Here is an 18,918-nt window from a genome sequence, read left to right on the forward strand (position 1 = left end):
AAATCCCAATAAAGTCTGGAGTTTGGTGAATCATGTTGTACCAATGTCAGTTTCCTAGTTTTGACAAATGTGCCATAGTTGCGTGAGATGTTAATGGAAGGCAAACTGATGAAGCGTGTAAGAAAACTTTCTGTATGATCTTTGCAATGTTTCAGTAAATCTTTTTTTTTTTTTTTTTTGAGATGGAGTCTTGCTCTATCCCCCAGGCTGGAGTGCAGTGGCATGATCTCTGCTCACTGCAACCTCCGCCTCCTGGGTTCAAGCGATTCTCCTGCCTCAGCCTCCCGAGCAGCTGGAACTACAGATGTGCACCACCACACCAGGCTAATTTTTGTATTTTTAGTAGAGATGGGGTTTCACCATGTTGGCCAGGCTGGTCTCGAACTCCTGACCTCATGAACCACCCGCCTTGGCCTCCCAAAGTGCTGGGATTGCAGGTATGAGCCACTGTACCCAACGCTGTTTGATTTTTTTACAATAAGCCTATGATACTTTTATAATATGAATGAATATATGTTTTTAAAATTCATTTTTCTAAAAAGGTAGGCTGAATCCATAAAAGAAAAAAAATAATGGACCAAAACTTAGAGAAAAGATAAGTACAGGCTGGGACTCAGGACTGTGGCCAGCCCTGGGCTGATGTGTAGTTTGAGCAAACCACTGCCCTTCCCAGAGACTCACCTGTGAAATGGGGGTGGGCAGAAGTGGGCAGGGCAGCAACTAAGGATTGAGCTGAACTGATGACATCACAAGCTCTTCCCAGCCTTAACAGCTCAAGATTTTGAGGCAATCTGGATTCCCACACCTGGTTAGAGAAGCAGATTAAGGAAACGATCTGGAGTTTGGAGTTCTCTCCCTAAGAGGATAAACACCACAATATTGATAGTCTGGGCAACAAGGCCAAATTCAACCCAGAAGAATGTTTTAGATCACACCATCTCTCATCAATCCCTCATTGAACTGGAGGTATTTAACTCTTTCTCTGCCATTTTTTATCTTCCATTCTAAATCAGTCCTTCTCAAACTAAAATGTGCATACAAATCACCTGTGAATCTTGTTAATATGAAAATGCTCAATCAACAGGTCTGAAGTGGGACCTGAAATTCTGCAATTCAAACAAGCTCCCAGGAGATGTCAGTGCTGCTGGTCCCCAGACCACTATTTAAATATCAAGTCTCAGCTGGGCACAGTGGCTCATGCCTGTAATCCCAACATTTTGGGTGACCAAGGCGGGAGGATTATTTGAGCCCAGGAGTTCCAGACCAGCCTGGGGAACATTAGTGAGACTCTGTCTCTACAAAAAATACAAAAATTAGCCAGGTTCGGTGGCATGTACCTGTAGTCTCAGCTACTCAGAAGGTGGGAATATCTTCTGAGCCTAACAGTTTGAGGCTGCAGTGAGCTGTGATCGCATCACTGCACTCCAGTCTGAGCTACAGAGTAAGACCCCATCTCAAAACAAAAAAAAAGTGACAAAGCAGCACCCCTTTGTCACAGAGAAAACCTGGAAACTCCATTGTACTTCACGGAATTACTAAAAAATGACACCAGACCATACAGGCTGTCTTCCCATTAACTGTTTTTTTGTTTGTTTTTGTGATGAAGTCTCGTTCTGTCGCCCAGGCTAGAGTGCAGTGGCTCAATCTCAGCTCACTGCAAGCTCACCGCCTCCCTGGTTCAAGCGATTCTCCTGCCTCAGCCTCCCAAGTAGCTGGGATTACAGGCACATGCCACCACACCTAATTTTTGTACTTTTAGTTGAGACGGGGTTTCACTATGTTGGCCAGGCTGGCCTTGAACTCCTGACCTCAGGTGATCTGCCTGCCTTGGCCTCCCAAAGTGCTGGGATTATAGGTGTGAGCCACTGCACCTGGGCCCTATTGACCTGTGACCTGTCATTTCTGTCTTGCCTTTCATTACTACTTGCTTGTTGTCTACTGTCTGTCCCCTCCACTGCAACGAAAATCTTTTGAAGGCAAGGACATTGCTGGGTCCCTAGCTTCTGAGTACATATTTTTTTTAACTTTTTTTTTTTTTTTTTAAGAGACGAAGTCTCACTCTGTCGCCCAAGTTGGAGTGCAGTGGCGCGATCTCGGCTCACTGCAAGCTCCACCTCCCGGGTTCACACCATTCTCCTGCCTCAGCCTCTGGGACTACAGGCACGCCCGCCACCATGCCCAGCTAGTTTTTGTATTTTTTAGTAGAGACAGGGTTTCACCATATTAGCCAGGATGGTCTTGATCTCCTGACCTCGTGATCCACCCGCCTCAGCCTCCTAAATTGCTGGGATTACAGGCATGAGCCACTGTGCCTGGCCACTTCTGAGTAAACATTTAAGGGCTAACTAAACATTTGTTGGATGCATGAACCTCAAAATTTTGAGGTAGTAAGTAAAAAAGCAAGTGACAGAAGGGTATGCAGTTTTTTTTGTTTGTTTGTTTGAGACAGAGTCTTGCTCTGTCACCCAGGCTGGAGTACAGTTGTGTGATCTTGGCTCACTGCAACCTCCACCTCCTGGGTTCAAGTGATTCTCCTGCCTCAGCCTCCCAAGTAGCCAGGATTAGAGTCGTGTGCCACCACACCTGGCTAATTAGTATATTTTTAGTAGAGATGGAGTTTTGCCATGTTGGCCAGGCTGGTCTCGAACTCCCGAACTCAAATGATCTGCCCATCTTGACCACCCAAATTGCTGGGATTACAGGCATGAGCCACTGCGCCCAGCCCCATTTTTGTTTTAAAAAGAGTTTGAGGTCGGATGCGGTGGCTCACACCTCTAGTTCTTTGAGAGACCTACTTGAGGCCAGGTGTTCCAGACCAGCCTGAGTGGGGAACATAGGCCCTGACTGAAAAAGTTATTTTTTTAATTAGAGGAAAAAGGGTCAGGTGCAGTGGCAGCAACTGCCATTTTTTTCCTATGTACATGTATTTGTTTTGTTATGCACAGTGCCTGGTCATAATAGATCTATATCTGTATCTATATTTTTTGAGACGGAGTCTTGCTCTGTCACCCAGGCTGGAGTGCAGTGGCGTGATCTCAGTTCACTGCAACCTCCGCCACCCGGGTTCAAGCAGTTCTCCTGCCTCAGCCCCACAAGCAGCTGGGACCACAGGCACGTGTCACCATGCCCAGCTAATTTTTTGTATTTTAAGTAGAGACGGGGTTTCACCATGCTGGCCAGGCTGGTCTCAAACTCCTGACCTTGTGATCCACCCCCCTCACCTTCCCAAAGTGTTGAGATTAGAGTCGTGAGCCACTGCGCCCAGCCATAATATATTTTTTAAAGAATAATGCCAGTGTGGTGGCTCACACCTATAATCCTAGCACTTTGGGAGGCCAACATGGGTGGATTGCTTGAGATCAGGAGTTTAAGATCAGCCTGGGCAACATCGTGAAACCCTGTCTCTACAAAAAATACAAAAAGTTAGCTGGGGCCAGGCCGGGTGGCTCACACCTTTAATCCCAGTGCTTTGGGAGGCTGAGGTGGGCAGATCATCTGAGGTGGGGAATTCAAGACCAGCCTGGCTAACATGGTGAAACCCTGTCTGTACTAAAAATATAAAATTAGCTGGGAGTGTTGGTGCGCTGGGTAATCCCAGCTACTTGGAAGGCTGAGACAGGAGAATCCCAGGAAGGGTTACGACCTACATTAAATAATAATAAAAAAGAAAGAGAAACTAAATTCCTTCTGTTTCCACATCCAAAACAAAGGTCATTGTGAATAGGATTCTTGCTAACTTGAGAAGGACATTACTCTCAAGAGTTTCTCACCAGGATTTCTGTAACTTGCTTCCTAAATGCTCACACGGTCTCACATTCCACTCCCTCTCCCCAACCCCACAAAACCACTAGCAAATGCATTATCCATTTACAGTGAAATGATTTTACCTAGAAGTAAATAGACTTGTTTCATTCCCCTAATTAAAATCCTTCAATGGTTCCTCTCGCTGCTATGGGAATACATATAATTAAAGCCCCTCTGTATGACTAATAAGGCCCTTCAGCTCTGATCTCTCTGTAACTTTCCAGACTCACCCATTCGTGGCATCCCCACGTACCCCCTTTCAGCTGTTCTGATTTACACACAGTTCCTGCATGTCCCATATGCTCTGACACCTCTGTGCCATTCAGGGTGCTTATCTTTATCTAGAATGTCCTTACCCTCTTCTCCAGTTCACTCTGATTTGTCTGCCAAGACTCAGTTCTAGCTCTATCTTATAATATAAGCATGTCCTGATGCCCTCTCCTAGGGTAAGTTAGGTGCTTTTTTCAGCTCCTTCCGGCAGAGAAATCTTCAAAGCCAACAGAGTTAAAGTATGATTTTTGGTAAGGAAAGTTATGAATCTCAGGCCAATAGACAATGAACAAGTGTCAAATATTTTATTTAACTCATTAGTTGATGAGGGAACCAGTAAGATCTAAACACTGGTCCTAGGCTCATTTGAGAAGCTGAATGTATATAGGCAATTTAATCGATTAATGGGTTAGATACAGAACTGGTTAATGTGTATCTGGTCCATAAGCCTTTGGGTTTTATGTTCTACCAGACAGGAGTTATTTGCATTCTATTGAATAAAAATTTTCATGGTAACCTTTGCTGCTACAGAGTTGTAAAACAGAAAATCAACAGAAGGTCACATGCACCGCTGTTCTGAAAAACACCATGTAATTTGAGGCCTTTTTTCAATTGTTGGATAATTTTTCTGACAAAAGACAGCTTTCGGTGGGAGTGGAAGTTCACATTTAACATGCAGAGGACTACCAAGGTTTTACCAAGCAAGTCTTATTTTGGCATAAAAATATGACATGCCGGTAGAAAAACGGATTAAACATATGAACTGATAAATCAGAATAAATAAAAATGACAAACATACTGAAACTGTTCACTCTCACAAGGACTTTAAGAAATCCTAGTGAAAACAGTAAACAATCTCCCCTTACAAGTTAATAAAAACAGGCTTAGATGATGCTATCTGCTATTCGCAAGACTTGGAGGGAAAGAAACACTTCCATAATTAGCATATGGGAATATAAACTGAGAGCAGCTTCCTGGACCTGCAGCTCATATGCCAGTCCTTTGTGCTCTTGTCTATTGTGTTTTACTGCACAAGAGTAGAAAAATGTCAGAGATAGAACCCAAAGAGCCTCCATCTGCCCTAGAACCTGCAACTTATGCTGGGACCACCATTGTATTACTCCCAAGTCTGGTAAGGCAGAGAGGTCCCCAAAGCATTCATATTCTGCTTCTAATTTTAAAAAATCATCCAGTCATACCCTCCGGGGGAGCCACTGTTGAAAAAGACACAAAATGAGAAGGTTTGCCATGTCTTGAAATCAGGAGGCTAGTGCTGTTGCCTTGGTGCCCTTCATTGTTTATTTTGTGACCTTTTGCCTTATTGTAGCCTCCTCCCCAATTCCATCTCCCTTCTCTCCTCATCCTGCTACACACACACACAGACACACACACACACACACACACAGATCCGGTAAACTCATTCACATAATGCTTCCTCATTTGTGTTACTGCTTAGGGTGTTTCCATTTCAAAGGAAAATTTCTGTTTATCCCATATCTGGGCAATATATAACCTGTTGAAAGAATTCAAACCTTTTTTGGATAGGGAAGGAAAAACAAAGAAAAAGACTGACACAGGAAGTAAATGCTTTGGAGACCAAGCACCTAAGTGATGTACTTTCAAAAATACAAGGTACGGTTAAGAAATGCAAAGTTGTGGCCGGGAGCAGTGTCTTATGCCTGTAATCCCAGCACTTTGGGAGGCCGAGGCAGGCAGATTACGAGGTCAGGAGATCGAGACCATCCTGGCTAACACAGTGAAACCCCATCTTTACTAAAAATACAAAAAATTAGCCGGGTGTGGTGGCAGGTGCCTGTAGTCCCGGCTACTCGGGAGGCTGAGGCAGGAAAATCGCTTGAACCCGGGAGGCAGAGGTTGCAGTGAGCCCAGATCAGGCCACTGCACTCCAGCTGGGCAACAGAGTGAAACTCTGTCTCAAAACAAAACAAAACAAAAAAAAAGAAAAGAAAGAAATGCAAAGTTGTATTCTTGTCTTTGGGAGGCTTTGCTCATGAGTCCTAACGGATAATAATGTTTTCCTGACCAAACTGTGAAAAAAGTTGTCTCAGGAAAACACCATCCTTTAAGCATAGACTTGAAGAGGAATTTATTGTTTTCCCATTATCACACTGAGTACTGAGGATACCGAGTTTAGTCCTTTGAACTTAGAATTCTGAGAAATTTAGGAGTATCAGAAGTGAACTAAAAATAATTTTAAAAACATTAAAAGCTAACATTTGTGAAGTGCTTACTACATTCTGGATATTCTCAGTAATTTTACATACATTATTAACTCATTCCCAGCTTGGACTAAAGAGCAACAACACTATTGAGCATATATTATGACTATCTTCATTTTACAGAAGAGGAAACTAAAACACAGAAACCTTGTTCAAGGTCACACAGCTAGTGAATGTCAACCCAGTCTATCATTAGGAAGAGAAATCTATGTCCAGTTTACACACACACACACAAATATATATATATATATATATATGATTATAGTTGAACTACCAGCGCAGACATTCTGGAATTTGCTTTGGGATCTAAACTCAAGAGGTCTCCTGGATTCAGCAGCATACATAGACGGCACTGGGTCAAGGACTGGAAAAACAGCGATGTAACAGAAGTCCCTGGACACACACATTATCACTGTCACTGACAAGAACATGCCACTTCTTTCAAAGCCCCACTGCCTTCCACCATACATGATGTCTTAGGCAACACATGGGCCAGATAACCCAGCACAGCTCGGCAGAGCAGAGATGAGCTTTGAGGCTGGAAAGGGCTGGTGCGATAAGAAATTGCAAGAAAAGGAGCTGAGGTAATAAGTCTTGTCCAACAGGTGGAGCGAGGTGTTGCAGTCTGCGTGGTGCAAGGAAATCTACAGAGAATTGCCGAGACTAGCTCGGTTGGGGAGACCCTAATCCAGCAGCGCTAGAGGAATTAAAGACACACACACAGAAATATAGAGGCGTGAAGTGGGAAATCAGGGGTCTCACAGCCTCCAGAGCCGAGAGCCCCGAACAGAGATTTACCCACATATTCATTAACAGCAAACTAGTCATTAACATTGCTTCTATAGATATTAAATTAACTAAAAGTATCTCTTATGGGAAAGAAAGGGATGGGCCGAATTAAAGGAATAGGTTGGGCTAGTTAACTGCAGCAGGAGAATGTCCTTAAGGCACAGATCACTCATGCTATTGTTTGTGGCTTAAGAATGCCTTTAAGCGGTTTTCCGCCCTGGGAGGGCCAGGTTTTCTTTGCCCTCATTCCGGTAATAACCATCCAGTGTGGGTGTTAGGGCAATTATGAACATGTTACAGTGCTGCAGAGGTTTTGTTTATGGCCAGTTCTGGGGGCAGTTTATGGCCAGACTTTGGGGGACCTGCTCCCAACAGAGAATAATGCTACACCAATAGTGATAGAGACCCATAATTCAGGCAGAAGTATTTCTATTTCACTTTGTCTTCTTCTCAAATGGCTGCTGCAAATATATTGTCATAGCTATGTTTACTTTTGTCTTCTTGCCAACAACTGCAGCTCTGGGGTGAGTATTTCTAGCTGGAATGGCAGTGCCTGGCAAACTCTTTGCAAGTGCATGACTGGCATCACTTCTGAATTGCCTCTGCACCTCCAGAGCTCTGGGCATAGCTGAAGAGTACAAACATCAATAGTCTTGTCCCCAGGCTCTCCAGAGGCAGCATCTGAAAAGTGTGATCTGGTAGTCCACAAGCTTCCCATGAGCATCCCTGGAGACTCCCCAGTAGTAAACCATGACCTGCTGACAAGTTGGATGACTGCCAGACTGTCTGGGAGTGGGAGAAACAAATACTGTTTAATCTTTCAGAATGCAAAGGGGGAAGTCTGATTCACAGGTAGATAGGGGACTGGTTATGGTGGTCAATGCTTTCTGGCATTCTGTAATTGTAAATGGATCTGTTTCTAGAAATAGGAATCATATTAAGCAACACACACACACACCCCTCATGTGGACTAAGCAACACACACACACACACACACACACCCCGCATGTGGACTAAGCAACACACACACACACACACACAACCATGGAAGAACAATTTGTAGAAGGAAAGCATTGAACCTTGCTTCTCAGGAAGGAAGGAAGAGACGAAGAGGGGAAGGGAGGAAGGGAGGAAGGGAAGGGAGAGAAGGGAGGGGAGGGGACAGAGAGAGGTAGTGGGGTTGTGGGGTAGGGAGGGAGAGAAGGAGGGAGGGGAGACGAAGGAAAAAAAGAAAGAAAAGAAAATCTTTTCCGCCGGGCACAGTGGCTCAGGCCTGTAATCCCAGCTCTTTGGGAGGCCCAGAGGGGTGGATCACGAGGTCAGGAAATCAAGACCATCCTGGCTAACACAGTGAAACCCCATCTCTACTAAAAATACAAAAAATTAGCCGGGCTTGGCGGCATGCACCTGTAGTCCCAGCTGCTGGGGAGGCTGAGGGAGGAGAATGACGTGAACCCGGGGCAGAGCTTGCAGTGAGCTGAGATTGCGCCACTGCCCTCCAGCCTGGGCGACAGAGCGAGACTCCGTCAGGAAGAAGGAAAGGAAAGGAAAAGAAAAAGGAAAAAGGAAAGGAAAGGAGGAAAGGAAGAAAGAAAGAAGGAAATAAAGGAAGAAAATCTTTTTAAGAGAAGCTTGCTGTAATTTTTCAAGAAAACAGCTAGCTTCGCCTGTGAACGTTTTAATTCTTAAGTTTTGTCAATGAAGGGAAAAGCAAAGCAAAAGGAAGAGATAGAGAGATGGGGTGATTTCACAATTGTGTTTTCATTCCAACCAGATTAAAAGAGAATATTACTGGCCAGGCACGGTGGCTCACGCCTGTAATCCCAGCACTTTGGGAGGCCGAGGCGGGTGGATCACGAGGTGAGGAGATCGAGACCATCCTGGCTAACACGGTGAAACCCCGTCTCTACTAAAAAAAAAAAAAAAACAAACAAAAATTAGCCAGGAGTGGTGGCGGGAGTCTGTAGTACCAGCTAGACCGGAGGCTGAGGCAGGAGAATGGCGTGAACCCGGGAGGCGGAGCTTGCAGTGAGCCGAGATCGCGCCACTGCACTCCAGCCTGGGCAACAGGGTGAGACTCTGTCTCAAAAAAAAAAAAAAAAAAAAAAAAAGTATTACTTTCAGCATCTAAAAAAATCCAAGTTTAATTCCTACAATGACATTGTTCTGTTTGCCTTATCCACCAAATACTAATGAAGTGACAGGTAATTAGGAAACCAGAAAGGGACTCTTGTTGAACAGAAAAAAGAAATCTTGATCTGGATACTGGAGTGGGCCAAAGAAAAAAATTTGAGATTCTTTATAAATCATCAAAAAGAAAAGAGAGCATTATCTACCCTGAATGGCTCAAACATTTATTTGAATCATATTTTTTTCTCTCCAGATACACTCCAAGGTATCTATCTATCTATCTATCATCTATCTATCTATCTATCTATCTATCTATCTATCATCTATCTATCTATCTATCTATCTATCTATCTATCTATCTATCTATCATCTATCTATTTATTTATTGAGACAGGGTCTTGCTCTGTTGCCCAGGCTGGAGTGCAGTGGTGTGACTGCAGCCTCAAACTCATGGGCTCAAGGGATCCTTCCACCTCAGCCTCCCAAGTAGCTAGGACTACAGGTGTATGCCACCACACCTTACTATGCCCCACTAATTTTTTATTTTTTTATTTTTTTGTAGAGACAAGGTCTCACTGTGTTGCCCAGGCTGATCTCAACTTCTGAGCTCAAGTGATCCTCCCACCTCAGGCTCCCAAAGTGATGGGATTACAGACATGAGCCACGGTGCTCAGCCTATTTTTATTTTTTTAGAGACCATATCTTGCTGTGTTTCTCAGACTGGAGTGCATGGCTATTTGGAGGCACTGTTGCCTCATCAGTGGCACTGCTGCCTCCAACTTCTGGGCTCAAGCTATCCTCTCACCTCTGCTTCCCGAGTAGCTGGGACTACAGGTGTGGACATTATGTCTGGCCCATATGCTTTTGGAGATCATGCTGCCTTTTAGAAACATTTTTTTTTGAGATAGTGTCTCTGTCACCCAGGCTGGAGGGCAGTGGTGTGATCTTAGCCTCACTACAACCTCTGCCTCCCAGGAGACCTGCTTTGTGGCTACACATGTGCTCATTCTTAGAGTATGCCCAGGTTCTAGAATATTCGTTTCCTTGGGTCCTCTTTTAAATAGCCTGAGTCCTGATGTTCTGAATTTTACGTACAAAGAAAATGTTTCTACATTTTAGAAAATCACACAGGGATGTCCAAATTTAGTACTGTAATGTAATGATGCATTTTACAACACAAGTACTATCAGCATGTTTCCAGTTTAGCACCAAAAAGTTGGTATTGACATAATCTCAGGAAAAAAAGAACAATAATGAACTTTAAGTGAAAGATTTATCTTCCTGAAAAATTGATATTTTTCCATGTCTCTTTTTTTTCTTTGTGGCATCTATGGATGAAAACACTTTCTACATCTGGAATCCATCTACAAAATGTTTCTGAAAAGCGTTTTTCTGAAGGCTGCCATCCAATCCTGCTATCTCAATGAAATGTCTCTTCCAGTACAGCCTTTCAGGTCTCACACAAAATGCCCTAGATTATTCTTCAGGGGATATTGATGCTTTTTAATGATTCTCACCAATGTGTAGAATTGTTTGCCACCATAGGCAAGTATCTTCAGAGAAGATATTCCTGAGATAATCCAGTGTTTCATATGGTGAGTATTTATACTTCTATCTATTTATTTTATCTCAAAGCATTTTTGGCTGTGTGTCATTAACGTTTCATAATAATTATACATACATGTATGTAACTTACTAATTTATACATGCAAACATGCATCCACATAGATGTGAATATTTGGTGGAATATACTCAAATTTTTTTGCTAAAGGGACACTCTGTGAAGAACTTTGCTACAACCTTTTTAGTTTTTTAAGATATATGTATTTATACTTACTTGACTTTTTGGAGGATAATTTCTATCGATTATACTTAGGAGCACTACAACCCTTCCATCTTAAAATTGGCTGGGAAATAAAACAAGAGTTCTCCTCAGCAGTTTCAACCTCAGCCGTCTCCCCAACTGGTCAAGCCATAGAACAGGAAAATTAAAACCTGGGTTCTTGCTGTGGTTCCAGCCCAGTAAAGCCATAAACATGTTAAATCACACATTTACCAAAAGGGAATACAAGCAGCAACATTGCCTTAACTATTAATGCTTTAAGGATAACTTTTACATTGCTATGTAAAGAAGCAAAAAATTAATCAAATGTAATTTCTCCAACCCTGGGACAAACTAGTGTTACAAACCCAGTGAGAGGGACGATTATAAGAAGAAGCCTGCTTTCTTTGCAGCTCCCAGATTTCCATACATACTCTGCTCTCCACGGTACAGACCGACATTTGACATTTCCAGACCTGCTACATGCAGGACACACAATCCCCCAAAATTGTCCTAGCTCTTGTCTTCCTCTACCTGGCTCATTTCATTTAACCTAATGCTGGAAGTGACCTGACATCCGGAAGTTTGATGACTTAATACTATTCCGTTGTTCATATATCCTTCAGTTTCTGCATTTCTTCATCTGTGAATGGGCAGGTAGGTTGACTGCATACTTTGGTTATTGTCTGTAGTGCTTCATGAAACATAGGAAGGCAGGTATTTCCTTAAGGTATGGGTTTCCTTGGCTTTATGTGCATACCCAGTGTTGAGATGGCTAGATCGAACTGGTAGTTGTATTGTTGTTTCAGAAACCCCTAGCTGTTTCTCCCAGTGTGTATATTAATTTACATTTCCACCAATAGTGCGTAAGTGATCTTCTGTCTGCAGAGGATCCCCTGGCCCCTGCCTTCAAAAAGTTTTATTGCTGTTTCTGGTCATACCTGTTCTCTGGGGAATTTGATAGTATCTGAGTGTGGCTGGGATTACTGATGTGGAGAAACTTTTGTATTACTCGTGAGTTTCAGGTCTTCTTTCAGAAATGTCTATGATGGTCTTTTGGGCATTTTTAGCATGTGTATTGATTTTTATGTTTCTGCCCACTTAGGACCATTAGTTTCTTGTATGTGTTAGATAGCAAGTTTTTCCAGATTCATAATTTTCCATAATTTTCTCCCAGTCAGTGGGATGCCTTCTGTTTGGGTTCACTGTTTTCTCTGCAGTGCCGAAGCTGTGAAGTTTTCCTTAGCCTCACATGGTTATGTTTGCATTTGTTAGCAGTGATTTCTGTGTTCCATCGAGAAGAAAAGCAAGGTGGCAAAGCCACTGTGTTGTCTGTGGTTATGTGGCTCCTGTGTCTTCCTTTTCTGTTTGCGGTTTAGGTGCACGGATTCAGGTTTCCCCAAAATAGACACTCACCTTATGCGTTTTCCTTGAAGTGTTTGGGGTTCAGGATTAGACTTAGGTGTTCAGTGGATTTTGTGTTGTTTTTTGTGTCTTGTGCAACGTAAGGGTTTAGTTCAATCCTTTGCATGTGAATACCCAGTTGTCTCAACAGTTGTGATTTCGGTGTGCTTTTGGAGGAAAAAAAAAAGCATGTGTTCACTGCATTTAATTTTGGGTTATTTGGTTCCCTTGTTGTGAGCTGTTATTTGTGTTAGGAACTATTTTATATCTTTTGTGTAGAGTCTCATTTAAGCATTACAGTGGTTTCCTGTGAGAAAGCTACTATTTTCGTTCCCATTTTGTTGATGAGGAAATTGAGACACAAAAAGGTTAAGCAACAGCTAGGAAGTGACAGAGCTTAAAGTAGGATTCCAGCCCAAGCTGAATGTAATCCAAGGGCTGTGCTCTATCTATTCAAATAGGCTGCTCTTTCATTAATACAGTGAGTAACGAGAGGTAATAAACAGTGTGCTTTCTTCAAAGGAAAATTAAATGTTTGTTTTGAAGACAGAGTAATAGCAGGCTATTCAGTGTTTGCAATTACATGAATCATTGACATGGCTGTAGATAGTGCACTACAATTTCCTAAAAAGTCTTCTCACTCTCATAGGACTGCTCTACATTTGGCCTGTGTCATGGGAATTCAGAAGTAGTAAAACTCCTGCTGGACAGAAAATGTCAATTTCGTGCCTTTGACAGCAAAAACAGGACAGATCTGATAAAGGTATACAGTAGCCAACTATGTCTGCATGAGATAGATTTGATTTCAATACATAGAATAAAAATGAATTTTCTTATTTAAATATAACTAGTTGGTGAAACGTGTGGAATGTTTATTTTGAATTCCTAGGATTTAAAATCTATTTCTTGGTCTAATACCGACAGGCTGTACTATGCCTGGAAGAGGAATGTGCAACAATTTTGCTAGAGCATGGCACTGATCCAAATCTTCCAGATGTGTATGGTAATACTGCTCTCCACTACACTGTGTACAATGAGGATAAATCAGTGGCCCCAAAACTACTTTCATACAGCGCAGATATTGAATAAAAAACAAGATATAGATCCACCAATTTTATTTTCAAAATACTGAAATGCATTTGTTTTTACAATGACCTGTGTAAGGGTCAGTTTTCCATATTTGGAAGCTCAAGCATAACCTGAATGAAAATATTTTGAAATGACTTTATTATCTATGATTTTGTTTTAAATATTGTTACCTTTAAAGAAGCATTATGGGGTACAGCTTTTTTATGCACTTGTGGTAAACATTTTTTTGAAAACATTTAATTTATAAAAGGTAATTTTTTTTTTCCAATTTTTTCCTCCCAGAATTTTTTTTCCTAACCAATGCAAAATGACAGAATTTGCCCTGGAAATAGGTTTTACATTAAAACTTCAAGAAAATGAATGCATTTTACAATGAATAAAAATCTTGATGCTTTAACAAGTTCCTTATATACAGTAATAGATATGAAAGTGATGTATCTCTCAGTAGCGAGGCCTAAGATATTTCCGATTGCTCTTAAGGCAGAAATGGAACAGGAAAAGAAGAGCAATCAGAAATATTGAGACTAATTTGGAAATTAGATAATTGAGGGAAAAGGCCACGAAGAGATTCTCTGTGTGTGTTTTTTGTTGTTGTTCATTCATTTGTTCCCAGTTTGTATGTTTAGACAAAGTTCTCTTCAGTTTGAGGTTTTTAGTTTGGGGAAGGGAGTTAGTGAGTTGTAAACTGCCTAGATCAATTTTAGGAGGCCTCTGAGGAGCCTGATTGACAGTGAATAGGTGGTGATGAAGTGGGAAAGTAACAAACTGGAAACAACAATACCTTTCTAGTACCTTAAGCAAATGGCAATAAGAATTGCAATGCTTAGCCAGTGTGCACCAATACCAATAGGAAATTATTTTTTCAAGACACCTGCTGAGTGCAGAAGTCAGGAAAGCAATTTCTTGTTGAGAAGCACTAGTCATGTTACATATCCTTATACCAACAAGGTCTCACTATTATTGGCTTCATTCCTTCTAATTTGAAGTTGAAGGAGATCTACAGATTTTGTTGGAAAAAGATGTGTTTTCTACCTGCCGGTTAATTGTCATAACAGTAATTTTGTTAGAACAAGATGCTCTGCTACTATTAGCCAAAAGATTATCATAATAAATAGGCAAATTGCCCAACTCTAGGCTCAGCAGATTATAATAAAAGTACAAAAATGTTTTACAATGACAATAATGCTACTATGCTACCTGGATATAGACATCTAATACATTGTACAATCCAAACTGTATGAGGACACCTTTGATTTAGTACGTATTTATCAAAGAGTTTCTGTAAGTTAGGTTTTGTAAGTTGCAGGAGACAGAGGTGGAATAGACATAGTTTTGATCATTAAGTTGCTCATAATGGACTAGAGCTCTCTCTATTTAATTTTTGTGTTGTTTCAACAGAATTTTCAAAGAAAATCTTTTATTCACTTTCTCACTTGCCCACTTAACAGATAACTATCATATCTTTTAGATGCTAAGCATTTTTCTAACGCCTTAGAACCCAAACAATTAAAAATACAGTCAGGAGCTTGTTATCATCTATTATCATTATCATTTTTATTATTTTGCTAATTTATTCAGCGCTTACTGTGTGATTGATACCCACTGGAAGCTTATAATTATGATTTAAATTTATTATATTAAATATGTGCCAGACACTCTAAGTATGTGATGAGGAATGAAAGCTTTAAGAAAGTAGGAAGGATTTAAGGTAAGCATGCAGAGGGAGTATTTTTCTAATTAAAAGAAGAGAAGAATGATGTTTGGCAGGAGGAACATCTAACAAGATTATGTGTTTGGCAGAAGGAACAGATAACGAGATTGCGTGTTTAGCAAGGAGAAGCGGCAAGTGAAGAAAGTAAGACCCTTGAGTGAACTTTGCAGGGTTTATGAGCAGTTTACTTTTGCTAGTACGAATAGTGTGAGATGTGAGAGGTTGGGAATAAGGTGACTACTTTGCTGAGGCAAGTTTATGACAGACTTTTTGATTCTATAGAAATGAGTAGATCTTATCCTGTGGGCCATAGGCATTTTACCAGCGGGAATGCTTTAAACTGCAAATACTAGAAGACCAGTGGCTAAAAGAGTAGGAAGGAGAGTTGTTTTGGTTGTTCAATTATATCCTAGAATCCCACTTGTCCCTCTTTCAGCTATGCTGTTGGCAGTGTTTTATCCATGCTTCCTTTCATGATTGGCTAATCCACAATAGCTCCAAATATCTTGTTCTCATAACACAACATCGCAAGGGCTGTTTTCCTTTACATGTTTCTTTTAAATAGGGAGAAAACTTAGAAGCAAGCAGTAGACCTTCTGTAACATTGTATTGGCTGGGTCATACCACGTGCTCATCCCGAAACCAGGCACTGGGAAAGCAAATGTAATTATGTGATTAGTTTAGAAGAATCATTTCTCTTTTTGAAGCTGGGGAAAGGGGGATTGGGATGATAAATATCCAAACAGACTTGTGTTTCTTCTACAAGGAAGAATAAGGAATGGCTGTTGGTTAGGGAGTCGGCAATGTTTGCTGTAGGGGCACACTGGAGAGTTTTGAGCAGGGGAGTCATAAGATTAAATTTGAGTATTAAGGCATTCTGATTATCGTGTAAAACAGGAGTTGACAAGCTTTTTCTGTAAAGGAACAGGTGGGAAATATTTTAGAACACGTGATCTCTGTCATATCTATTTGACCCTGCCATCATAGTGTGAAAGCAACCATGGATGATATGTAAAAAAAACAGGCATGACTGAGCTCCAATAAAACTTTATTTACAAAGTGATAAGGCACACTAGATTTGGCCTATGGCCTATACTTTGCTGACCCTTCAGAGAGGGTTGATGGAAGGTAAGCCTGTAAAGAAACTAGGAGACAAAGATGCTTTTGCAGTAGTCAGCTATAGTTTTCTTGTCGCATATCCTTGGACTAGTATCAGTCTATTATGAGGTTTTCCCCCATTCTTGGTGAAATACAGTTGGGAATCTCAGTTATTTTAAAATGTTCGTCTTCTTCTTGGTGTTAGGCTTCTTTCATTTGTTTTGCTTAAATTTTTTTTCTGTAAGATAAAACAGGCCAGGTGTGGTGGCTCATGCCTGTAATCCTAGCCCTTTGGGAGGCCGAGTGGGCAGATCACTTGAGCCCACAAATTCGAGACCAGCCTGGGCACCATAGCAAAACCCTGTCTCTACTAAAAATACAAAAATTAGCTGGGCATGGTGGCACATGCCTGTAGTCCCAGCTACTTGGGAGGCTGAGGTGAGAGAATCACTTAAACTGGAAGGCAGAAGTTGCAGTGAGCCAAGATTGTGCCACTGCACTCCAGACTTGGTGACAGAGCGAGACTCTGTCTCAAAAAAAAAAAAAGAAAAGAAAAAAGAAAAAACGTTAATAGTTGGTGGGAGTTTTTAAAATAAAAGCCATCAGTTAAGAGCCCATGTTCAACTAGGAAATATAAAAATAAAATATAAATATTTTGTAAATGTTTATATTCCCAGTGGCAGTGGGAATATAAAGCAGAGGCAAAAGAGAGGTATAATCAATATGATTTAGTGATTACTGAACGTGAAAAGTTTGTGAGATAGGGAGAAATCTCAGATGATTCACAGGTTTCCAGGTTATACGCTAGCATTTAACCTGCACATGAGGAAGGAGTAGGAAATTTTCTGGTGAATACAGAAGAGCAAAGAGCAGCAGGTCGGACTGGATTAAGAAAATGTGGCACATATACACCATGGAATACTATGCAGCCATAAAAAATGATGAGTTCACATCCTTTGTAGGGACATGGATGAAACTGGAAAACATCATTCTCAGTAAACTATCGCAAGGACAAAAAACCAAACACCGCATGTTCTTACTCATAAGTGGGAATTGAACAATGAGAACTCATGGACACAGGAAGGGGAACATCACACTCCGGGGACTGTTGTGGGGCTGGGGGAGGGGAGAGGGACAGCATTAGGGGATATACCTAATGCTAAATGACGAGTTAATGGGTGCAGGAAATCAACATGGCACATGGATACATATGTAACAAACCTGCACATTGTGCACATGTACCCTAAAACCTAAAGTATAATAATAAAAAAAAAAAAAGAGCAGCAGGTCGGCAGGAATGACTAATTTTTTTCTATGCATGTCAAATTCAATGGAATATCCATATGGGATATTTTTAATAGGTAATTGGATAATTGGCATTTATACCTGGATAAAACTTGAGAGTGGAGATGCAGACTTTGAATAATCTTATTGTAATTATTATGCAAAATCATAGGTCTGAAGGAGCTTGTCCACAATGGGAAAGATGTAGAATGAGCAGAAACCACCTGGGAATAGGAACATTTCTCAGAGGAAAAGAAGTTAGTAAAGAAGACTGAGCAGTGGGTAGAGAAAGAAAAAGGAGAGAAATGTTACAAAAAATTGTTTAAAATGTGAGAATTTCAAGGAGGGAGTATTGATTCAAACAAGATTACTAAAAAGTAAATTGAATTGACCTTTTAAAATCTCTTGATGGTACCTTTATCAAATGAACAATTTTAGAGTTGTAAGGTCTATTATTTATATGACTGGTACTTCTGGTGTTCAAATATGGAAGAATCCACCTAACAAGATCCTACATAACTTTTTTGTAACTAGACTGGTGAGTTCACATGCCAACATTTTTCCAGAATTTTTAAAACCTAAAGGTCATGTATCAGGAAAAGTGTGGTCTTTCTCACCTGGTTTTTGTGGAAATACTTTTTTAGCCCTCATGTTCTTGATATGCTCTTCTGGATGTGTTTCCAGACAAAAATCTGGCAGCAAGGACTGGAAACCACTCTCAGATGCACATATCCTTTCTCTGACATGGAATCATCATAATACAGCCGTGTTTCAACAGAATTTCAAGTTTTGATCAGAAATAGTTTACAGACCAGCAGTGTGGAGAAACTGACATCTTTAAATATTTTATTGCAGAAAACTAATACAATATCACAGAGAAAAACGTAAGATATGCTGAATATAGTAGTTGTCAGTATTTTGGGGAATTCTGGTGACATCAGTAGGAAATTCAGCACCTGATTCCTCCCTTTTCCTTTTCATTTACCCTCCTGTAATATCTCTGCTTTTACTACTTTGTTTTGAATTTCATCTCTAAAGAAAATACTCTTAGAACACACTTTTAATAGCATAAGAGAAATGTATATATGTTTGACAAATGTGTGTTATTTCCTTTTAAAAGAATTGGCTGTCTGTCCTAAAGTGTATCTGGTATTCTATTCATTTGCAATGCTAAATAAACTTCTTTATATGTGGACCACAATGACAGTGTCACCTATGATGGCCTGCCAAAATTTAAGTGTCTTCTGTATGGTCAGATAGAAATAATTTTATCTGAC

Source organism: Symphalangus syndactylus, chromosome 9 (genome assembly GCF_028878055.3).
Source record: "Symphalangus syndactylus isolate Jambi chromosome 9, NHGRI_mSymSyn1-v2.1_pri, whole genome shotgun sequence".
NCBI classification, from domain to species: Eukaryota; Metazoa; Chordata; class Mammalia; order Primates; family Hylobatidae; genus Symphalangus; species Symphalangus syndactylus.